Source organism: Mus caroli, chromosome X, assembly GCF_900094665.2.
Source record: "Mus caroli chromosome X, CAROLI_EIJ_v1.1, whole genome shotgun sequence".
NCBI lineage: Eukaryota > Metazoa > Chordata > Mammalia > Rodentia > Muridae > Mus > Mus caroli.
The window spans coordinates 36477035-36503002 of NC_034589.1; the positions used below are offsets into that span (position 1 = coordinate 36477035).

The 25968-nt window shown below is 37.4% G+C and overlaps 1 protein-coding gene across 4 annotated transcripts in view; it reads right to left on the bottom strand.

Annotated features, from left to right (window-relative positions):
* The window catches only part of Tenm1 (teneurin transmembrane protein 1), an 811210-nt gene extending 793679 nt beyond the window's left edge, over nt 1-17531 (bottom strand). For 3 of the 4 annotated variants that reach the window (XM_021153953.2, XM_029473265.1, XM_029473263.1), the window contains exon 1: nt 17185-17531. The gene's annotated coding sequence lies outside the window, so the exon portion shown is untranslated. Of the gene's footprint in view, nt 1-12044; nt 12161-17184 lie in introns of all 4 variants that reach the window. The other variant, XM_029473264.1, reaches the window with a different exon arrangement.
* Between the last annotated feature and the right edge of the window lie 8437 nt (nt 17532-25968).

The following is a 25968-nucleotide window of genomic DNA, read 5'->3' on the forward strand; positions in this document are numbered from 1 at the left end:
TGTGTGTGTGTGTGTGTGTGTGTGTGTGTGTGTATACTGAGAGGGACTATACATACACTCTATATAATGGGACTATATATACACTGTAACTTATTTTCTAATTCACATGGAAATTGTGTTTCTTGCTTAAAGGTATGCTTTAAACTTCCATTATATTAACTGCACTGCTAATAGAAAGAGTTTTGTTTCAATGTTTTGCTGTACATGGTATGGAACTTTTCTTCTTAGGAATGCAGGCAAGCACTCTACCATTAAGTCACATTCTAGGCTGAAGAGTATTTTAATTTCAGTGTATATACATAGAACAGTAGAACAGTATGGAATTTATGTCTACTCCCCATACAACCTCATTTAATTTATACTAAACCTTTTGAGATGATATGATATCACAATGTCATTAACAACATGAAGTTTATTCTAACAATAGTTGCTTAAAGTATAATAGTTACTTGTACTTACTGAAAACCTTCATATACAGATTTCATCTATTTCTCCTAGTAATTGTTTTAAGTTTGGGAAACTAGGGTTCATAGCTCTTCAATAGCTAGCATTACTGCACTGAATAATATAAATGGTACATGGCAGAGCTAGCATCAGGATGCATGTCTTTTTCTTTTTGCTTTTTTCTTTGATTCAATGACTCACATGCTATCTTTATACAGCACTTATAAAAATGAAGGTAAAATATTTTTAACACATATCAACAACTTAGCACTTGGACCGAAGGTTTACTATCATAAAAGGGGGCACACTGATATGCTTTACTTGAAAGATACATATTTTGCTGTGGCATAATTTATTCAATATATAATCTAATGATAGTTAACATATGAACTTTCCACCACCCCCCCCTCATAAGCAATGCATATAGATACATTTTTGGAAAGCAGCTTGTCAGTAGATGTTAATCCTTTAAGATATGCAGTTTATTTGTTCTTTTCCTACATATATAATTATATTTATGTACAGAAAACTTAGCAGTGTGTATTTAACCCAGTTTAGTGGTGAGTCCTTTAGCCTTTGCCTTTTCCAGCTTGGCAATGTGAGCCAGGACTTAGGACCCAGGATGTTGCATCCCCAGTAGCGGCAGATCTCCTCAGAGCTGTCTTTATAATTGGTCCTAATAGCTCCCACCAGCTTAGCCAGAGCACCCTTATCTTCCGAGCTAACCTGTGTGAAGGCAACAATGGTGCATATCTTACTGTGCACCAGGCTTCCCAGCCTGGCCTTTCCCTTGATGATGCAGTAGGGCATCCCCATCTTTTGACACAGGGCAGGCAGGAAAATCACCAGCTCAGTGAGGTCTCCGTCATGGGCAATCACCCCAGCTGAGCCTTCTTGTTCTCCATCAAGGTGGAGACTGTATTGACTCCAGCTCAGAGAACAGGTGGTCTCTTAGTTGGGACGTAGCCTTTGCCAGCAGCTTTCTTCTCAGCATGTGCCAGTAGTCTTTGTTTCTTCTCTTGCTTTGTTTCTGGCCTGTACTTGTGGGCAAGCTTAATCAGCTTGTAGTTGTTTAACTGTCCAGGGCCTGGGTGAACTGGTTAATGGCAGGAGGGACTTTGAGGCACTTATAGAGGATGGCTCTTTGCCACTGCAGCCTGATGTAGTGGGGCCATTCGATGAAGTGTGTTAGATCTCTTTGGGGCTATTATTTTTTTTTTACTGCTTTTCTCTCCATATATTTTTTTTATTAACTTAGAAATTATTATCAAAATACTGGTAAATACAATTCATGTAATAAAGTAATTTAAAATGTGATCAGTATAGAAAACTGTATTCAAAATACATGATTCTCTTTTGTGTATATTTCCATTATCTAACATTTCTGTAATGAATGTATTACCTTGTATTAGTAGATATATTTTAATTCCTTAAATTTTCCATTGTAGAAAAGGTAGTATTGTAAATCAAAGCATAAGAAAAAGAAAATGTCAACTTTAAACTTTAACATTTTGTTATTTTATGATTGACATTAGTTAATCTTGTGGCACCAATTTATCAATCAACTAATTCTCAAATCTACTTCTTTTATATTTGGAAATTCTCAAAAGTGAGAACACATCTTTCAAAAATGCTATGAGTATATCAAGATAAAAGACAATATTTAAATACACTTTTAAAGAATGTAGGCCACCGGGCAATGGTGGTGCATGCCTTTAATCCCAGCACTTGGGAGGCAGAGACAGGCAGATTTCTGAGTTTGAGGCCAGCCTGGTCTACAGAGTGAGTCTAGGATCGCCAGGGCAACACAGAGAAACTCTGTCCTGAAAAACCAAAAACAAACAAACAAACAAACAAAAAGAATGTAGGCCAACAACATTGTCGCCTTTGGAAAAAAATCACTAAGATGACCTTGTAATGATAATAGAGTATGATATTATTACTAATGATTTCCATGCCCAATGTACTATGTATAAATCATTCATAGTAAACTGAAGTAGTGCTCTTGATTAGTTGCAATCTAATTGCTCTATGTGCATTTTTTATCATTGTTAATGCTGCTCAAAAAAAGGCAGAGTTCTGCGCAAGTGTTGATGTGGTTCCATAATAGTGCTAAGTTAGAATCTTTCAAGGGAAGATACTTCAGTACATACTGACATCTAGACTACAAAATTATTCCTGTCTCTTCTGCTGAACATACCCGAGTAATTCTGTAGAAATTGGCTTCATACCCATAAGGCTGATTCTGCAAGAAAGCTAGCAAAAAAAAAAATGTACTTGAAAAAATAAACTGTCCTATATGTAGCATTTTGGCTTGGTGAGGTACACAGAGAAATGAGAAGAAAACTGGCTTTAAAAAGATATAGCTCTTCTCTGCTCACTTCAGAATTGCTTTCCTGCTTCAGCATTTAGAAGCGAATCACCCCATTTAAGATTATAGAAGGCCAGTGTATAGGTTGATCTATGTCAGATACCCCAGGTTCCATGCCATTGCTTACAAGTTGCCAACATGTTCCACATCCCTTCGTTTTTACAAATCTCTATCTCACCCAAGAGTTCATTTCTAAATGGAAGAAACTGTTCAATGACTTTATGTGTGCTAAACACCACTTAACAAAAAGAAGTTAGAATATTTGAGAGTATTGGCACTGGAATGAAGCAAATAATATTTACCAGATGCAAAATAGCAGAAGCCATAAACATTAGAAAGACAGCCCAGAGAACTGACTTATGATTTAGAAATGGGCTACATCTTGACAGCCAAGTTATAAATCCAAATCTAGACAGCTCATTAAGAGACTATCTAGACCAGACTTCAGATTCTATGACCTCTCGTTTGATCCTATGAAAAGAATAATATTCTACTGTCTTCACAAAGGAGGTGCTTAGTATCTCTAAATAATTGCCATCCATAAATGGAGACGTAATTAGTGAATTGAAGGTATGCAGATAAGACTTTAAAATTCTGATTCAAAATGTTAATATATCAATTAATGGGTGTACATATATAAAATATACATGTGGGTATATGGAATTGCTATCTTCAATGGATTTGAAAAGAATAACTTCTACTAATTTAAGAAAATTGTCATTTAATTATTCAATTTCTTGATAAATCTTAGCTGTAGGTGGTACATTAACACAGTTCCTATTTACAAGGCCCTTAGGTAGCATACAAATCAGTATACTTGATTTTACTAATGAAGATATCTTTCGGTGTTGCTTCCCATGCTTTGAAAACTCGGATGCGATTTTTCCAAAGGAACCTTTACTCAAGGACCTTGTAGAAAATAATTGTGTTAATAACAGAGACAGTTTCCCCATTACAATGATCTATGCTCCTCGACAATTAATGCCTCTCTACTTCGGATTGTCACTTCTTTCCTCAGGGCCTAAAGAACTTTTAGGTTTACATTATTGGATGCAGCTTCTTTTCTTTCTGGCAATATGGGCATTTCTAATGATGAGACTTGCCAAAAGTTGTCAATGCTATTTTTCTTCTTTTCCATTAGAGGTGACTGTGGCTGACTCGCCAAGTAATCTGTAGTCTAACTTCTCTTAATTGTTATTACTACACGACATGAAGAAATATAGTGAGTAATCACTTCTGCTTTACATGAAGCAAATTGCTAGTGCTTTTCACAGCAATATGTAGAAGGCTTAACTTGCCTAATCTTCCCCTAACATCCTGTTCAAATACTGTCAGAATAAACTCAGGTCTCTCTGGTTCTCTAGTAAATGAAGACTAAATTGCATTAGTGGCTTTCAATTATTACCCTTGCCTGTGGACCTCTTTAAACAAAACTTCCAGAGAACATTTCTACCTGATTTGTTTACCTTTACCTCATTGGTTCTCTCTTTAGGGGTCACACATCATATATCCTGCATTTCAGATATTTACACAATGATTCATAACAGTAGCAAAAATAGTTATAAAGTAGGAACAAAATAATTTTATAGTTGGGAGTCACCACAACATGAGGAACTGTACTAAGGGTTACGAAACATTAGGAAGGCTGAAAACCACAGCTATAGCTATACCTCTCAAGGATAAAGGTTTATATTAAGCTAACATGTAAACTTTACTGCAATGCACCAGTAATTATTTTGTGCATTGTATTTAGTCTTTCTCTTGTACATATACTCTGATAATTGAAGTTATATAGTCTATTACTATATAAAGCAGAGGAAAGAAAAAATTAAAAGCTGCCTCCTATCTACTTCCTCCCAAAACAGGTCTTTTTGTTTTTAATAATTTTGTGCATCCATTTTTTTTATCTTTTTCCCTACATGTATGTGGGGCACAAACATTTACTTATCTGACTATGTTACTTGGCATTATAATATACACATTTTCCTTTTACATAGAATATTTGTAAACATCATCTTTAGTACACATAAAACATTGTATTTTCTCAACAGATAATCATTTAGCAATTCCTTTGTTGAACATGTACTCTACCATTACAAAAAATGTTCTGTGAAAAAAAAAAACTTTGCAAATGAATTTTATCTTACATTAGGACAGATTCTCAGAAGTAGAATTCCTGGGACAAGTGATAACAATATTGTTTTTGTGGTACTAGAACACAGGGTTGACATATGCTAGACAAATGTTCCACTGGTAATCTACCACTATAGTTGCTGTGTACAAAGTTCCTAATGATTTTGCAGAAAACTGCCAAATCTCTACCAATTAGTGTTCCATCAGGTCTTTATTATCTCTTATTAAAGTGATATTTCCCAAGCACTTCCTACATGTAGGGTACTATTCTATTTTATCTGGATGGATGTAGTGGTAAACAAAAAGGCAAGTAGCTCATGGCCTCATGGAGCCCGTATGCTAGTGGAGTTGATAAATTATAAACAAACAAAACCACAGTAAGATTCCAAGTAGTTCTAACTAATAAGAAAGAAAATACAGGCAGAGAATGGGAGAGAAAGTGAAGAAGTATAACACAAATCAATGTAAAGGGGAGAGGACACAGTTATGATGAAAGGATAATAATTTAAATGTATGAATAAAATGAGAAACACAACCAATAGAAATATGGAAAAATATTTCAAACAAAGAGAAGAAAATGCATGCCTAAAGTTCCTGGGTGACAAAGCACTCACGGTATGTTTCAGAAACAAAGCAGAAGACAAAGTGCATAGGAGGGTTAGAGCAAGTTTGGATAGGAAATACAGTACATAGTCTGATAGCAAAATAAGGAAGACCTTGATATTTTTTTCTTAAATATTTAAATTGTATTTTATAAGTGGTATGTTTGATTGTAGAATGAAGATTGAAGTAAAGAAGAGATAAAAACACAGAGCTTAAGGAAATTTAAAAATCATACTGGCTGTGGTGTCGAAAATCATAGAGGGACAACAAATCAATGGACGAATCTTTGTGAATACTATTACCTAGTCCTAATTAAAAAACAATGGCTTGGTTGAGAGTGTTAATGATTAGTAGGGAAAAAAATGACTCATATAAACACTAGAATTTGCAGGTAGAATCAAATGAGTTAGCCATTTGTTAATTGGTTTGATTATAGGTTTTACCTGGCAGGAATGACTCTTTTGTTGTTGCTGTTGTTGTTTGGGGTTTTGTTTGTTTGTTTGGTTGGTTTTGGTTTTTTGGTTTTTTCGAGACAGGGTTTCTCTGTGTAGCCCTAGCTGTCCTGGAACTCATTCTGTAGACCAGGCTGGCCTTGAACTCAGAAATTCACCTGCCTCTGCCTCCCAAGTGCTGGGATTAAAGGCGTGTGCCACCATGTCCGAGGAATGACTCTTAAGAATTGGGCCTTGCACAATTGTATTATCTTATTAATAATTTCCTCACATATATAGTTTTCTGTATTGTTTCTATATTGCAAGTATACATGTATATCTATACACATCATAAGAAGTTATTCACTTTTCACAACTGAAATTTCACAGATATATAATAGAATTTCTTTTGATTACTGAAATTTGTCCTTTGTTTGTTTGTTTGTTTGTTTGTTTGTTTTGAGACAGGATTTCTTTGTATAGCCCTGGCTGTCCTGGAACTCACTTTGTAGACCAGGCTGGCCTCGAACTCAGAAATCCGCCTGCCTCTGCCTCCCAAGTGCTAGGATCAAAGGCGTGCGCCACCACAGTCTGGCAAAATTTGACTTTAAAAAGAACAATTTGCATTTGTGTTTTCTCTCATGCATTATATTTTTCATGCCCTTTACCTAGTGGCATCTACAAAACCTTGTGTAATTAGATTTTATTTTTATTTTTATTTCATTGTTTTGTTTTCCGCTTGGCTTATATCATAACTTCCCATAGAATATTTCCTCTTGGGTCTCTAACATCCTTAGTGCAATATTTCTGAAACTGTTCCCTTCCTATTTTCTCTACAGTCTGTAGAGGATCCTAAGTACTCATTCTTGGAAGTTTAACGACTGTGTTTGCTGATGGTACCCAAATATCTACCTTCAGAACTGATAATTCAATTTAAATAATCTAAAATCTAATTCTGTCTGGGTGTCTTTGTGCTATTGCCCATTAAATAAACCCAAACCTCACCTCATTGTCCACTCAAACATTTTTTTTTCTTTTGCACTCCTTATATTGCATAATGAGTCTTACAGTAGGTTCCATATTCTCTTCTCTTCATTGTCACTGTCATAGTTTGGTCCACACCCTGAGAAACTTTTACACTTGCAGTATAGTCTCTTCACATATCTCACTCTTAATCCAGTTTAACCTATCCTCCATATAGGAATTACCTTTTTAAAAGAATCACACTCCTAGGAAGAAACAACTCCAACTCTGGGAATGCTTTAATCAGATTAGCTTGTGGCCATGTCTTTGTGGCATTTTCTTGATTTCTAATTGGTCTAGGAAGGCCCAGCCCACTATGCGTGGCACCTAGATTGGGTTGTATGAAGAGGCTAAGTAAGCATGTCTCAGGGTGCAACTCAGTAAAAAGCCTTCCTCTCTGGCTTTTGAGTCTGTTCCTATCTCCGGATTCTTGCCTCCAGCTATTGCCCTAACTTCCCTCAACGATTAATATAATCTGTAAGTTAAAATAGAACCTTTCCTTCCCGATTTGCTTTTGGTCATTTTCTTAATCACGGTAAGAGAGTAAATTAGTATAACTGGTCACCCCAATGTTATCTTAAAACCTTCCACCAATTCAACAATATAGATAATTTCTGCTTTTAAATATAGCAACTTTCCTGTTTTTGTTTTTGTTTTTTTAATAAGCATCAGGAAAACTACCTTTTTCTAGAATAACTCTCCATACAAATAAGTTGACCCATTCTGTATATAAGTACTAAACACCAGTACTAGGCACATGCAGGAATACCAAATGGGAAATTATGTTTGATCTTGTTCTTCAGACCTAGATAGAAAGTACTTTTATCCTGAGTAGGTATGCTCTGTAGCTAACTTAGCCTGTGCCCTTTCATAGTCCCTATGCCATGCAGGATGGGAGTGTTTCTAGTCTCTATCAGTGGTTCTCAATCTTTGGATTATTACCCCTTTCTGAGTCATATATCAGATATCCTGTATATCAGATATGTACATTAAAATTCATACCAGTAGCAATATTAAAGATGTGAAGTAGCAACAAAATAATATTATGTTTGGGGGTCACCATAACATAATGAACTGACTGTACTAAAGTGTTTCAGCAATAGGAAGGTTGAGAAGCACAGGTCTAACTAAAATATCCAGGGGTACTCAGTAAGAATTAATTTAAGGATACAGGAAAAATGGCTTGGCCATTATGAACGTATATTGCTCCTCTAGAGGATTCAATTTTAGTTATTAGCATCCATATCAGGCAGCTCTAAAATACTTGTAACGGTTTCAGGGTATCTGACACTCTTTTGGGGCCTCCATTGGCGCCTGTATACACATTTCACACACACACACACACACACACACACACACACACACACACAGAGCAAGAGTGAGGTTGAGAACAGGAGAGAGAGAGAGAGAGAGAGAGAGAGAGAGAGAGAGACTTTAGAAATCTAAAAAAAGAATTAATTTAAGCAGTCTATCCTTTATAAAGCTTTATCATGTTTGAGTTTTCACAATATTCTGGTTATTGCTTTTAGAGAATTCCTTACATGATCATATTAGACCTATATATGTTTGTCTTCAAAAATAGGTAAGTCTTTTGAATAAGTTTGTATAGTTAGCTAAATAGAGGCATATGTATAAGTTTATCAAGTATATTAAAAATTATCACATGAAAAGCTTTATTCATGAAGAGTGTTCTTTGATATATGACACAATTTATGTAAAACTGAAGCTTTTGTTAAAAGAAGGGGTCACCACATGACAACTAAAGCTCCTTTAGAGGAAATGAATGGAAATATAAAACTTATCATTCCTAAATTCTGTAAATAGTAATTATATTGCTCTGTGCCTTCAGCAGCCAAGTCCCACTAAGTATTTTACTGTGGGACAAGTATTCTCTCATATTTTATACATTTGCCTAACTATGTTGTATTCCATATTCAAAACCAACATTGTGAAAATTCCTTTTGTTGTGATAAGTTAACCATTAAAATATTTCCCTTGTACTGGATTCTAATTGTTTACATTGAAATTATCTCACTTTCACAAGTTGTTAAATCTCAAATAGGAGTCTAGGACAAAATGATGATAATTAAAAAGTAGCATGCTGGTGTTAACACTTCTTGGATTCCAATCCAAATTTAAATGGTGTTACACCTACATGATGTGATTTTTCTCATTCTAACCATCAGAAATTCAAAAATATGAAATATTTTGAAGTATACTCAAAGTAAAGCCTTCAATAAAGAATATAAATCCAGGGCTGGCAAGATGTCTCAGGAGGAAAGGCACTTGTGATCCTGCCCAGTAGCTTGAGTTCAATTTTCAATACCCACATGGTGCAAGTAGAATAGAATTCTTACTTCTTTACTTTGTCTTCTGACCTTCACAAATGACATATGTATATGTCTACATGTGCACACATAAATATAAAGAAATGTAACATGAAGAGAAATCAAATCCAAAAAATGTGTATGTTGTTACACCTCCTACTCAATTGCATAGCCCTTTTTCTTAAAGGTAACTAGATCTCATTAGTAAAATTAAAACTATCTTCTCAAAATAATTTTCTTTGTTTGACTTGCCTAGAAATTCTACCAAAATTGTCTTATGCTGCTTAAAGCTTTATAGATGTAGTGAAGGCTCAGTCAAAGAAGCATAGCCCTTTATAGTATATAGTAGCAACAGAGGAGATTGTTATGTGTCTGTACACAATGCTTGTGAAATTGATGTGAAATGTATATATATATACTTTTAATAAATATTCCCCAGAGAAAGCAATCTCATGAACACACACACACAAGCAAACACATTTATATTTTGGGGCTACTTAATAAAGCAGGAGATCGCACATCAATATCTCTCAAATGTTTGCAATTAAGCAAAGCAGCTTTAGAAAAGGAAATCATTAACATTAAAATTAAGGGACATAATGCACAGACTATAAATTGAAAATCTTGATCAGAAACATTTTGTTGATAGGAACTAAGTTAGCTAGGAATAGAGCCAAAATTTCAGGTTTAGAATGCTTCCAGCCACTGTGCAGTTGTAGTGCATTTATACACCTCTATATTTAAACACAGGTGGTAATTAGCAAGAGTGAGACACCTTTAATAAGGCATCATGGGTGCAAAGGATGTGTAGCATAAGATGAGTTCATTATCAATAACTTTCCTGAATTAATCATCTCTTAGGACATTTCATTTTAAATGTACCTGAAAAATGTGGATTATTGAGATGGGCCATCTGTAGTATTTTTTTTCTATCTTAGCTGAACAATGGAAGAATTTTCTTTAAATGTCTACATGCAGCTGGGATGCAGGGGTGGTGATATCTAATAAACCAATTGTCCATTTAATCTGGCGCCTTCTCTTTGACAGGTGTCTGAACCAGATAGAAACATTAGAGGTAATAGTTGTACTTAGAATCCACCAATTAGGCAAAAACCATGCAACTGGGAAATTTTCTCTGTGACCTTAGCCAGTAATAAGATTTTCCCCTTAAGTATGCAAATGGAGAGTAATTTACTTTTATTTTGGCCAATATACAAACCCTCATTCATATAGGCAGCTAAAAACACTAAACTAATTCCCAAAAAAAGTGAAAATGGGAGTTTCTTTAATATAGCCATATTTGAATTCTACTGAGAGTGACTCTATCTGCATCAGCACACTCAATATTGATAATATATTTCATCTAAATAGGAAAACAATTGAATAGTAAGTATATTATACTTTGAAACTAGAAATGAAGGCTATCATTCCTTCAAACTTGAGCATTTGGCTATACAACAAAATGTTGATTTATCAGATAGTTTGAGCCAAATAGTTAATATACTATTTCATTATTCCCCTAAACTGTCAAGTATTTGCATAAAGTTTAAAAAAATCAAAGTGATAGAGATGATTCAAGTACTAGATACTCTGCATGTGCAGCAGTGATGAGTGACCTAGTTTTTGGTTTTGTAATTATGTAGCTTTAGCTCAAATAAGAAAATAGCAACAAAACAGCTAATAAAATATATGCATTTCAAAATCCAGCCACAGGATACTAATATCCTCAATATTCCCTATTATACAAAACTGTAAACAACTGTTTTTTTCTAAAATTTTAAATAATTACCCTATTCTATCACTCAAAATTCTGTCTAGGAGATATATATATATATATATATATATATATACATATATATATATCTTCATTTAAAACATTAAAGACCTTCTGATCTTTATATGACAAACAAATATGCCATTTTTCATTACAAAAATTCCTCACTAAGGAATTGCTTTTTCTTAGCTATAATATTAAAAAAAATGTTTGAAACAATAATTTGCAAGAAAACCCATTAGATTCTCAGAACCTATAGCTGGCATTGCAAAAGACAGCATGAGATTCAGTTCAGCTCATATTAGAGACTGTGATTCTAAAATTCAATTTTATAAGTTTTAATCAGCCACAAAAATGTTAGAACAAAATATGAGAAACATTAAAAGGCAATTTCCTCATTGTTGACTACTTATCAAATGACAACTTAGTTGATTAAAATTAAAACAATCTGCATGCTTTATAGTGATGAGTACAATAATTCTCCTACAAATTCCAAATAAATGCATTCAAATACATTTGGTCTCTAATAAAAAAAAAGTGGGACATAGATATTTTAAGAGAATTGCTTTTCTATTTAAAAAGGGAAAATAACCCATAGTACTGGAAAATTCAAATACCACTTGTATTTAGTTTTACTATGATAACTAAGTAGGGTTCTTCAAAGTCTACAGACTCAAAATTTGAAAGAACATATTTTTCAATGTAATCATTATTACAAAACTATTTTAAAGCTGTGAATGCTCTATTAGAACAAAAATGAGTTGTAGACTACATAAATACCAACAAGAATAGACAAATCAAACCACTATTTCTATGACTACTTTGAAAGAACTGCTTGAGTAGAAACAGAAGAGGTTTACAAATAAAATCCTAAGAAAAAATTGGCAGAAATTTTGCTCTGCTTAATAATTTATTTCTGACAAATTCATTGTTCCAACCTTTTCAGTTACTTTCAGGGACCAACAGGCTGACATGAAATTAAAAGGGAGGCTCCTGTTCTGAATGAGTGACTCTCCGCTGTCTGTCCCATCTAGTTTCCATGGCAGTAGAAGGACTGTTGGGAAATGAGATATAGAAAATCATAAGAAGCTAACATATCAAGCCCATTAAGTTAATTTCTAAACTGATAAATCACGAGGTGGAGGGTGATGTAAAAGAATTACAGATTAAAGTTAAGTTGTTGCATTTTCTCTGTTCTAGAAAAGACCAATCAGTACGCTTTTGGTTTTGTATTAGTTGGGGGATGCCAGTAGCATCTTATATAATTCAGAGAAGGCTCTAGGATGCCATTTTTTGTTTTGCATGTTTTCTTTTCCTGCAAAGATATCAGTGGTCAGTCATCATCCTGTTAAATGATTCCAAAACACTCAGACCCTGAGGGAAACATTTTCTTGATCAATCAGAGGTTAGTCTGAATTGTCCCAAACAGTTGGCTGTTGCATGCAGACATTTGGGTCTTACCTAGGTATAATCAGAGACTCAGATACAATCATAAATACCCAGAAAGCATATTAATCATGTTACAGACCTCTGAGAAAGACAAATAAGAAGGCTCCTAAGAAACAAATTCAAAAAAATGATCCACTAATCTGATAGCAGATTCTTAATACATATTGATGTCTTGATTTTCTAGTTAACTCTTCATTCTTACAGTTAGAGTAGGGTAGGAGAGAAAAGCCCAATATTTCAGAATCATTACATCACTTTAAAAACATCATCCAGGAGGTAGTGGCTATTTGGCATATACACACATTTTACCATATGCTATTGTTTACCAAAAGTAGATGCTTGGGCAGGAAATATAATTCAGAATATTTTTTGAAGTTATAAACTATCCAAGATTGGGCAGGAAATATAATTCAGAATATTTTTTAAAGTTATAAATTATCCAAGATTATACTTTCAGGTCTAGAAATAGGAATTAAAGTTACATATGAATTTTATAGTTTTAAATTTTTATTAATGTTACTATTTTTAAAATATCAGTGATCCTCATCACCTGTAATTTTTTGCTATGACTAAATAAAATGAGTTTGCTTGAATTATTAATGGAAATATTAGCAGATAAATGAACATGTATGTTTTACAATGATTTTCAGTTCATACCATTATATTTAAATTTATTCAGTCCTATTTTCTATGAGTTTTCCATGTAAACAATATCTTTGGATTTGCTTAATCATACAAAACCACATGTAGCAAACTATAATATTACTATACATAATATAAGCTACATAATTGAACACTGATACTGAGGAGACAGCTATGGTTGAACCATTAAGATTGTTCACAATAATCAAAAGCTGGGTAAAACCTTTTATAGCATTCACCTGCTCTAACTGCACATGGTGCTAGTTAGTATTTACTGTTCTCTGCATTAACAGCAATCGTCAGAAAAAAGAAACTAAAAAAATATAAACTTAAGCCAGGTGATTCATGCCTTAATTATTAACAATAGCTAAGTATTATATCCCGTAAGAAGGTTGTTTCATTTCTTAAAGGATGAAAACATAAGCTCAACCTCCATTAAAAAGAAGGATCTAACCTAGTAGTCTGCAGGTGATTGAAATCAGTTATTGTTTATGTGGAACAATTCTGAAATGTAAATTCTTTTAATTTTCACTATAGCATTCACATTTGAAGTTATGGATATATTGCTGGTAGTCATATGGCAATAGCTTTTATCATTTTATCTACCTGTAGTTGTGCTTATAACCCAACTCAGAATTGTTTTTTTACCAAATGATTAGTGATGGGAGAGCTTTGTAAAATATTCACAAATCATTACATTTTGGGTTTAAAATTCAGAAAATTAAGAATTATATACATGTAATTTAAATAAAATAAACCAATGAATAGAAATAGCTAAGAAATCCTGAACGATTCCTTCCAAGAAAGTGTGTGTGTGTGTGTGTGTGTGTGCCTACATCTTTTGAAGTAAGTAGCATGTGTGTGTGAGTGTGGGGGTGGGGTGGGGTGGGTATGAGGATGTAACAAGTATGAGTAATATGATAAAAATATTTCAATTAAAAATATCTTTGAATCAGGTACTCAAAGTACCAATGTTATCTTGACCTCAAGTCATTCATAAGTAAATATATTCATAAGTAATAAATTAACATATTTTTACAAACCTTAGGGAAATGATCAATCAAAATGTATACTGAAGAGTTAAGAGCTTTACTTAAATCGGAAACTGATGGGCTTTCAGGAACTGGGAGCTTCAGGTGAACATTTCATGAAATCTGAAAGCCTATCTCCAGCATAAAATCAAAAACATTTTTTTTTGATGTTAGTTGTCACTAAAATTTCTCACCACTTTTAAGTTTCTAAAATTGTCATAGAAAATAAAATCCCATTGTTTTTGTTTTCAAAAGTAACATCAAATAATAATTTTCAGTTTGATCATCTAAAATAGTATCATACAGAATAAATGTGATGGCTATGTTGTTCTCTTTCAGCAAGAATCTGTATAAAGGCCGGAGAAAGGTACAATGATAAGGGAAGCTATGATCATGTCAACGTTACTTAAACATATGATAGCCGAACTCAATCACTGAGACCTTTAGGACATTCAAACTTTGAAGCAGGGCCTTGAGGTAGTTGATAATACCACACACTATGATTTACCTTTTTAGTACAATAATATGTTTGAATATTTGGACGTTCAGTTAGCCATCATCACAGCACCATGATTCTACAAAACAATGTTTTCCTTTAAGCTCTCTCTCTAATTTATCAAATGCTATGTCTATCTATTCTTACTTCATAATTGAGTCCTTGATCTAATTGCAAACACCATATTATTTAATCCAGTTTCCCCTTAATTTGTTATTGTTCTAGAAAGCAAATTTTATTATTGTAATTATCAAATGTATTATGTTGAGTATTCATTTATATAGTTGTTGAGCAGAAACACCTGATTTTTTAGAAAATTATGATGAACAACCTGTAAAGTTTTAATTAATATCTAGAGCATGGGCTCATTTTAGAAAATACCTGAGCCACTTTGCAAATGCACTTTATGGCTTTATTTTATTAGCATCAAAAGTTTGCAACCTTATTTTAGCATACCTGAAAATCTTTGACTACCCTTTAAGAACTTTGCAATAGTAAATTATTCAACATATCATTTTAAAAGTCTTTCAAATTTGGATAAAAATGTCAAAATTTGGGTTTTGCTATTCTGGTATCTACTTTTAAGAGTCATATGAAGCCTTATGCAAGTTCATCTCCTCATACACACACATTGGGAGATACATAGAATACATGGCAGGGGTAAGCAAGTAAACAAGTGCAGGATAATTACTGAGAAGTTAAAGCTGTGGACAGTCTTTTCATTAAAAATGAGCTTTCAAACCCTTTTAGGTTGTGCTATCGCTTGACACTATTCCCGTGCCCTCAGCTACAGGTCAGAAGATTTCAGAGGATAAAGGTATATAGGATTTTTTTTTTCAACCAAAGGTACAATAGAGCAGACATTTGCAATCTCTTCACGGAACAGACTAAAGTAGCAATTGATGCTTACAGTGCAGTGTACCTGGCTTGCTAATTATAATTATAAAACAACAATCTCCAATTCAAGGAAGCTGCCTGTAATCCTTACCGGAAATATGATCAATTAAATGCTCATCTAAAGATACCTATTAAAGTTCTCTGGGGCACATCCTTTGCTTTTGGTGTCTTCATTCAAATGACATTTAATTTCTCTCCTGTGGCACAGGGAACTTCTCTTCCTGTTTCTTTGGACCACTATAAATATACGACTAGGTTAATGTGCTCAGAAAAAACTGAGAAGTTTGAGACAAATTCTGACCAATTGCTTTGTACTCAAGTAGAGGTTTTTTTTTTTTTTTTTTAAACCATATTAGCATATCTCCAGCAGCAGTGATGCAGATCTGCTAAACCCAATGCTGCCAAATGCAAGTACTAGCTGCAAGCCAGCTCTGGCCCCCGCCCCTATTCTGCCAGTGGCGAAACAGACGTGGACAGGACATCCACTAGTGGAGTGAGATCGGCTGTCTCTGCAATTGTAAACAATCAGCTGCACCCGGTTTGCTGAAATGTTTAAATAGGCTACTGGTTTCTAGCACATCCGCTCACCAAGTAGCGCTAAGGTTCTTTCCACACCTCTAGGCAAAGCATCTTAAAACTGAATTGGCAATCCGCCTGTTCCCGGAATGGGAGAAGCTGGGGTTACATTTCCCCAGGCATGCCTAGCGGGTGTTTGGCTCTCGGCAGATGTACTGGCTATTGCTGAATTCTAGACACCAGGTTTTCAGGATGAAATGCAGAAACACACAATCCCGCACAGATGAGCATATGGTTAAAGCCAACGCCGATGGCTACTGAAGCACCCAGTGCCCCGTTAGGATTATTTCCTTTGACACAGATTGGGAGATTGGAGAACACATTGGGTGGGGCCTCAGTGAGGGTCCTGGCATTCTCCTAGAACTGGAACTCCCCAAGTGAGGATGGAATAGCAATTCGGAAGCAAACAGGTTCTACAGTACGTTCTAGCCCTTGGGCATCTTCTTTCAGAGAAGAGTAGTAGGTGACCCCGAGTGGCAGAACCTTGGTGGACGCTCCAGGTGGAAGTAATGAAGGAGGTGATCATCTCCTTCTTTTGGGGGTTACAACCTCTCCACCTGCCACTCCAAGCATCTTGGTCCACTTGTTAGAGTGCCTTGGTCTGCGCGAAAGTGGAGGCGAACAGCCCTCTTACAGTACTGAAGGAGTTGGATGGCAAAAGTGCCACCTGGGAAACCCAGGAAACCTTCAAAGGACAGTGTCCCTAGTGCCCGCTGGAAGCCTAAACTAACAACAAGGCCAATCTCCCATCTCTCCCGAGAGGTCCAGATCCCTGGGGGCAGAAGGAGACCCAGAGAAAAGGTTGCAGAGGCTCTGTTTCCTCCACCAGGAGTCCCAGAGCGGGCGCAACCAGCTTTTCAAGATCAGGAGTCACAATCCGCAAATGCATTCTATCACATCCTAGGGGGGAAGTTCGCCCAGAGTCCTTGGGGCGGAAGGCAAGCAGGATCAAGCGGGAAGGAAGTAAGCCAGAAGAAGCGGACCTACCTAGTCCAGGCGCAAGTTTCAGTGATGTCCTCAGGTGCGGTCCCCCGCCTCCTTGCCAGGTACTCAGCTCTGCCGATGTGCTGTAAGTGCGCTGGACTTAGGGCGTCTTTGCTGGTTCCTGCGGGAAATGACTGTAAATCCACATTACTGTTTGAGCTGCCGCTCGGGCCCCCGCATCGCTCTCCTCCAGCTGGCAGCGGCGGAGCTCTCAGCCCGCGGTCGCTTCGGGGCAGGAACCGAACCTGGCTACTGTTGTGCCAGTGATCGCTGCCCAGGAGGGTGTTTGCTTGGGGGTCGGTTTTTTTCTTCTTCAAGATAATGTGTATGTGTGTATAGAAGTGAGTGAGTGAGTGTATGTGTGTGTGTGTGTGTGTGTGAGAGAGAGAGAGAGAGAGAGAGAGAGAGAGAGACAGACAGAGAGAGACACAGAGAGACACAGAGAGAAAGAGACACGGAGAGAAGCACACAGGAAGAGAGACACAGAGAGATCAGAAGGGATAAGACAAGCCTCCTGGGCACTGGGAGGTGAACTCCAGGCTGAGCCGGAGCTCGCCGCGCAGCCGGGTGCCGGGCGTCTGCACCGCTGATGGCTGTGCTGGTGTTGCCCTGGCCGCCGCCGCCGCGCTCTAAGGCTGGTCGCGGTTGTGCAAAAAATGTTTCTCCGCTACTCGAGACCAAAAAACCTGCCCTGTCTACTGAGCATGCCCGGTTTGACAGCTTCACAGCCTAGCCTTTTTTTTTTTTTTTTTCCTCTTTTCTTTTCCCCAAGACTCCAGGTTTTAGCCGCAGCTGAGCCCCGGGAGGTGGGGGTTGAGCTGGGAGGAGCTGGAGGAGGAGGAGGGCTGAAGGAGCAGGTAACGAGCAGAGGAAGAGAAGTGGAACTGAGACTGGTTCAGGAGTGTTTGAGGGTGAAGAGAGGGCAGGAGAAAGCTGGGTACCGAGCGAAAGGCAATATGGGCAAACAAAATTTAGATTTCATACCACACTAGGATGGTTTCTGATCTCACATGACCTGCACTTATCATTTATCATTATTTCCTTCAGAGGATGAGGTGGAATGCAGACTTCGAAGGAGTGTTTGTTAATCTCAGAACCAACCCGGGACAGTGTTTCCCATTCATGATGTGCACAAGCAGATACACAGGCACGCGCGCGCGAACAGACACACACACACACACACTCAGAGACAAGCATGAACATATGCGCTAAAACTCTCCATCACTGCTTAAATGTGTGCTTCAGGACCAACTTAAGAAAGAATAAGTCTCTTGCCAGTTTAACTTTAGGAGGGATAAACTGAAGGGGGGGGGGGGTGTCCTCCTATTTTTCTATTCGTCCTTGCGCTACAGAAAAGCCAAGCAGGTGAACCTGATGCTAGGTACATACAAGCTCTCGTCTGTGTGTGTGTGTGTGTGGGGGGGGTGGTGGTGGTGGTGGTGGTGGTAAGAGAGCAACTCCAAATTGCCTTCCATTGAAGGTATGACCCCAGTGCATCAAGGGGCAGCAGGACAGGTCAGCATTAAGAAAATCCTCAAGGAAGTGTGTGTGTGTGTGTGTGTGTGTGTGTGTGTAATGTGCTCTTAATCTTACTGTGCTTGGCCACTCTAGCCCCAGGGTTCCCCAAACAGCTCTGTCCCTCACCTAGATGGGCAGGAGGGCACTAACCCAGGCGAACCCTGTTCACTGCCCCAAGCCTAGGATCCCTCCCTTCCCACCCACCTCAGCTTCCTCGAAAAAGCGGAGAAGTGGAATTTGTACACCCAGAAACTCGCTTGGGGAGCCTTAGGAGCCTGACTGGGCATGCTCGAGACTTTGGGGCGCCTCGAGTGGAGGCACTCTCCAACCACTAACATCTGCATGGCTGGACCAGATGTGGCTGAAGTGGGGAAGCTTTGGCGCCAGCTCCAAGGAGCCTTTACTGTTCCGGGAAGGGCGCCGGCGACGCCCATAGCTGCCTTCTTCGAGGCTTCCAAGCGAAAGCAGGACCGTGGGAGATACCAAATGCTTAGCCAGGGGAGAAGCATCAACTGGAAAAAGAACAGGAGTCTTTGCAGACTCCTAAGCCCCTACCCCTCCAGCTCCACCCCAGTAACATCGAGGTATTGGGCACGCACAAAAGCACCAAGGATAGCGAGCCTGTGTATGTGTTCCCAGGGACTCCCAGCCTCTAGCTAAAGAAATGATCATCACAAGGACAGTCGAACTGTTTCCGACCTAAAGACGGTTACTGATGGCTTTCTTGAGTGCAGACAGAAGGTTGTGTGTAAATATGCATGTGTGCACGCATACTTTTTAATTTTCCTCTGCAAGAATACACTGGGCAGAACGACCAGCTATTACTGCCTTGGAAGCCCACTAGGGGTTGCAGTAAGGCACGTTTGGAGCTGTGGCTGGCGCTAATTAACCGGAAGAGTTGATCTTGCAGCGCATCAAAGCTTCCAGCTGTTCTCCTCCCAGGGTGGCAACAGCTGCCAGCGGACAGCTTCCGGGCTGAATGATCCCTGCACTCCAGAGCAAAGGGAGATCTTTAAGTTTCCAAAAATGAGGTAGCATAGGGTGACGCCAGGGGGAGATCTTAGCACCACATCTTCCCATCTTTCAGGCTTTCAATACAGGTTATTTGTAAAGAGGGAGCTTTGACAGACCATCGCATTTTTGAAGGGAGATAGTACTGGGAGCTGAATACTTTGGTGTGTGGAGCATAAAGAATCAAGAGCACACTTATTCCCATCGTCCCTTTTCCAAGCTACCTTCACCTTTAGGCAATCATTTGGATCTTTGCTGTTCAACACACAGACACTTCCAGTCCCGCCCCATTGCCCTGCCAACAAAGAAACAAAAGATAACAACAGGGAGGGTAGGGGGTAGGGTGGAGACTGGGGAGAGGGAGGGAAACGGACTTGCTTTCTCTGTGGTCTCTTGGTTAGGCTATTTAAAATTGTAAGGAGTGAGTGAATATAAAACTGGTCTTGCCATCAGTAAATAAATGATACTTCTAAAGTGCACTATCTTACTTCAAGACAAACAAGGTCTTTGTGCTATAACATTATTTTATAATATTTACAAAAGTAAAAATTCTACATTAAGAACTACCCAAACCTAGTATAGAGGAGAAAAACAACCCTCAAACACTTATAAGATACACCTTCACCTCTCACCTTAGAGTTGATTCTTTAGTGCATTTGTTGGCTTGTTTTCTGAAAGAGGTAAGAGAAACATCTATCCAGTGAATTTATTGATTTGGAAATGTTCTTAGATTTAAGGAAATTCTGTAAACTGTGATAAAGTTTTGATAGAGTTCCCCATTAACAGAGGAAATTCAGGCAGAATAGAAAATGGGTAACCTATGCAAGCTATAGGAACAGAAACTGAGATTCAAAACCCTGAATATCTCACTATTTCTCTGGCTGTTGGTTTTGTTTTTTTTTAAGACACTGGAGGAGGAGCCAGTGAATACCTAAAGATTTCATGCAAGAAAACTCAAGCTGCTGGCCTTTCAGATATCTAATCATTCAAGTATTTCACCTTTACTGTCCTTTCTCTCACATGTTCCTTGAAATTTTTGAACTTTGTTCCTTCCTTTAGTCGATACACTTGCCTCTTCTTTTAGTACCTTCCAAGCTTGGTTTCCTAACTGTAGAGTACATAGGGCTGGGCCACAATTCTCCATTTCCTAAGAACTGACTTGCTGATTACAGAGTTCCATACCCAATATTGTAGGTGTATTTGACAAATCATTTCTTCAATAGTAGAGATACCCTAGATATACTTATGCCACAATAAACTGTAGAATATTCGTGTAGTTTACACATGAGACCATGCATTTCCATTTTGACTGTGGAAATCATGACAAGGAAACAATAAATTGCTAGTTTGAGGCTGCCCCATGTAAAGGGCAACATAAGCAACCATAATGAAGCACATAATCACTATTTGCTTAGTTTATATTATTCAAATATTTTGCAAGGAATTTTGAAAAATACATGATTTTACATAATAATAAAAAACTGAATATACAAAACAAAGAACGACTATAGCTTCAAGGGAAACAGACCAAATAACATATAAAGGCAGAACTATTAGAATTACAGCTGACTTTTCATTGGAGCCCCTAAAAGCCATAAGGTCCTGGACAAATGTGCTGCAGACTCTTAAGAGCTCATAGAGGACAGGCCAGCCTACTATACCCAGCAAAGTAATTCAATTAAAAAATGAGGTACATAGCTAAACAGAGAATTCTCAATACAGGAATCTCCCATGGCTGAGAAACACTTAAAGAAATGTTCAACCTCCTTAGACACCAGGGAAATACAAATCAAAATGACCGTGGGATTCCATCTTATACCTAAGATCAATAACACAAGTGATAGCTCATACTGGTGAGGATGTGACACAATGGGAGCACTCATCTCTTGCTGGTGGGATAGCAAACTTGTACAGCCACTATGGAAATCAATATGGTGGTTCTTTAGAAAGCTGGGAATTGATCTACCTCAATACCCAGCTATACCACTCTTTGCATATACACAAAGGAAACTCCATCTTACCACAAGGACACTTACTCAACCATGTTAATTGCAGTTTTAGTCATAATAGACAGAAAATGAAAATAACCTAGTGGCCCTTCATCAGATGAATAGATAAAGAAAATATGATTCATTTACACAATGGAGTATTACTCCACTATTAAAATAATGAAATCACAAAATTTGAAGGCAAACAGATAGAATTAGAAAATATATCACCCAGACCCAGAAAGATAAATATGGTACATATCATTTATAAGGGAATATTAGCTATTAAGTAAATTTTAACCAAGCTACAATCCATAGACCCAAAGAGGTTAGGCAAAGAAGAAGACTCTAGCAGAGATTCATGAATCTCCCTTCGTGGGGGAAAATAGATTTTATGGGTAGACTGGGACAAGACTGGGGGATCAGGTGAGGAGCAGGTGGGGTAGTAGAGAGTATGGGGAGAAACAGGCAGAATGGAAGGAATGTTGCTGGTCATGTGGAAACCAAGTGCAGTGGAAACTTCCTAAAATCTATGAAGGTGATCCTAATGAGGACTCCTAGTAATGGGAGATACAGAATATCAAGTGGTCACCTCTTGTAGCCAGGCAAGGCTTCTAGAGGCAGGACTAGGTCGAATTCAATTGAGTTGTTGGCCAAGGGGGTCCCATAGAAATCCTCAAACAACCAAGGCTGTGGCTAGACAAAAGGTTGCTCTCCACAAAAAGACAGGGGACCCTATGTCCAGGGGAAATACCATACAGCTCATTGAACAGGGAGAACTCAAGATGAAAGTGCCTACAATAAGTCTTTATCTCTATGCTCTAGTCTCTTTGATATGGAAAGGTACACTGCAGGCTACCATAAGAGATTTGCTCTACTGGGAAAAGCAGACATGTTTCAGGATAGAGAAAGCTCACCGGAGCCTGGATATGATCAGTTGGCAGCCAGAATGTAAACACTAACCCAGCCTCAAAACCCTTGATCTACAATCTGTCCTGCCTACAAAATATGATAAGACAAAGGTGGCACAAAACTTGTGGGAGTAGCCAACCAGTGTCTGATTTGACTTAAGGCCCACTACAGGAGAAAGACCCATACCTGACAATGCTTGGATAACCAAAATCCAGAGACTAGATATCCCAGAGACCAGGGGAAAAAATTCCTAATGATAATCTGCTGTACTCTTAAGATCCATAGATTAGTTCCTTGCCTGGTCATCATTAGAGAGGCTTCCTCTGGCAGCAGAAGGGAATAGAGGCAGAGACCCACAGCCACACATTATGCAGAGAAAGAGAGAGACTAAATTGGAGGTCTCTGTCAAATCCCTGCTCTCAGATTTTGGAATCCTGCAGAAAAACCCTCTGAATCAACTAAGCAAGGCACATATGAGCTCACAAGAGACTGTAGCACCACGCACAGGGCCTACATGGCTCTGTACCAGGTTATATATATATATATATATATATATATATATATATATATATACTGTGAGTGGATCTCAAACTCTTGTGCCTGTTTTGGGGGGTTCTTTCTTTCCTATTGGATTGCCCTTCTGTGTCCAACTCCAGCTTTATATGTGTGTGTGTATATATATATATACATATACATATATATATATATGTATATATACCTGCTTCATCTTATTAAATTTTAGTTTGTCATTTTGGGTTGCTATCTCTTCAAGCCTGTTCTTTTCTAATGAGAGACAGAAAGGAAGTGGAAGGGAAGAGAGGGGAAGTCAGAAGGAACTGGGAGGAGTAGAGGAAACTATAATCAGGTTATATTGTATGAAGAAAGAGAATATTTTCAATAAGAAGAAAGAGGGAAAAATGCATGGCTTTAACAAAGACATACACAAGCACTCATTCACCATTATGTTTATTCCTGAAACTATTGTAATTACATGAGTTCAATTCACCTTGTGAATTCGGAGTATCTACTATATTTCAGGAACTGTGCTAGCACTATGAATAGCAAAGATACTGAGACTTAAAGAAGCTAAGAGATGTTCAAAGATTAGTGAACAATTCACTAATCAACAAGAATATTTCAATGGCTATTACCATGTCCTGGAACAACTGCGTCTTTGAAAATAATATATGAATCTTTTGGCTTTGATTTTTAAAAATGTACATTTAATCTATAGGTTTCATTCTGTGATAAGAATGCACAAAGGAAATTTCACTTATTTCAATCTTGTTTCTAAGTACCCTCATAAGTAAGAGTATAAGTACAATAATATTAGAAGACTAAAGTCAATAACAATTACATAAAGAAAATCAATGTGTGCCATCTGAAATGAAGGAGTTTTGTTTGGTTGCTTGGCTAATGGGAGGATATTTTCAAAGGTATACTTTCAGTATATACTTATTGTGGTGAACTATTATTTCCCATTGCTACTGATAACCATACCATACAGAGATCAGTTTCCAGAGGTTATGAGTGCTGCTAGAGCTTTAACTTCTGACAGAAATGACTGGAAACAGGAATGGTAACTTAGTGATTCTCCCAAACAGCTTTCATAAGCATGCTCTGTAAAACTGTATGCACCAGCTTGTTGCTGGGGAGTGCCCATTTCTGGATAGCTGGGGGCTCTACTGGGAAAAGCAGACACGTTTCAGGATAGAGGAAGCTCACCGGAGCCTGGATGTGATTAGTTGGCAGCCAGAATTCTGGATCCCACTAGTCACAACAATTAAATAATGATTTTTTTGTTTTGTTTTGTTTGTTTTGTTCGTTTTGTTTGTTTTGTTTTACACACACTAGTAAAGCTCAGGAGAATAACTGGCAAGCTAATTTGTGTCTTCTCCTTGCCTATTCCCATTTAGAATCTAAAGGGATTCTGTGTAGCCATGTTTCCGGTCAGTATGGCAATGAGAAGAAAAATAGAGGGTGTCTGCTGCAAATCACTTCATATTCCATATAGCAAGCACTTCTCAATGAAGAGCATAGTCATTCTTTGGAAAAGATCTATCAATGCTGCTACACCTTTTCTCAAAATAAACTGCAGCCCTAATGCAGATTAATCATAACTTTCAGAAGCCAAGGCTGCCCAACAGGGTGCAGTAGCAATTCATTTGTATTATTACTATTATGGAGTGCAATAACTGCTTAAATTAAAAATTATAGACAGTTGAGAGAGTGTTACTCTGGTCTTTATTTCATATGAAATTCACTTTTGTTTGATATTGATATACATAAACAAATATGGCAATAACAGTAATTTGTTCCCTCATAAAGATAATGTAGTACTTTCCTTTGCATAACTGCTGGTGTTTGTCTTTATATTGGAAGTAGTTTTAGGAATATTACTTTCTGACACGTTTTAACTATCATAGTTGTTGAAAAAAGGGAAAAATGATTTCAAAATGTACCAGGACTTCTGTTTAAGAAATGAAATTACACCTGGAAAAAAAAAACCAAAAAGAGTTTAGAACAATTAGGATTATTCTCTTGGCATCTAAATGGGCTTGAACTTCTCGATAACCTTGCCATCATAAACTTTTAAGTAAATTATTACCATGATTGACTTACAGGTAACTATTCATTTATATTGAAGTATCTAAAGCATTCATTGCTTTTGGAAACACATACTTAATAGGGGCCATAAGAAGTTTTTACAATTATACATATTAATACTTGCTATTACATGCTAACAATGATCAGAGGATAGCCTATTATAAATACAATTTAAAAGGCATTTTAGGGCTGGGAGTATAGCTCGCTTGTAGACCATTTGCCTAACATGAATAAAACCCTAGGTTCAATGCCTCAGTGGAAGTTAGTTTTAAATAAAAATTTGAACAATGTCCTTACTACTGCCACACAGCTCAGCAAACATGAACAATTTCTCTTCATATATGTGTTAGTTCTCTCATTTTTACTTTCACCAAGTAAAAAAATCACAAAGGACCTAATGTGGACATATATTACTGGGAAAGGGATGGTAGTAATCAAAGCAGATGTATCCCCCATCCTTGGTGATACCGTTGTCTACTGGCAAAAGGTAGGTGTAACTAATCCTACAGCATAGTTAAGTCTACACTGTTGTTCCTCCAAAAGAACAGAAGATAATAACTGTAAGAAAACCGAGGAGAATTAATTTAGACTGGGATAGGGAAATGGTTAGGTAAACTTCCCTGAGGCAGTGCTATCAATCTGAGGCCTGGAGAGTGTGTTGTAGTTAGTGTTCTGGGGGGAAAAAGTAGAATCTGTTTTGATTCATATAAGAAACACCTGGGAGCCAGGCGTGGTGGCACATGCCTTTAAT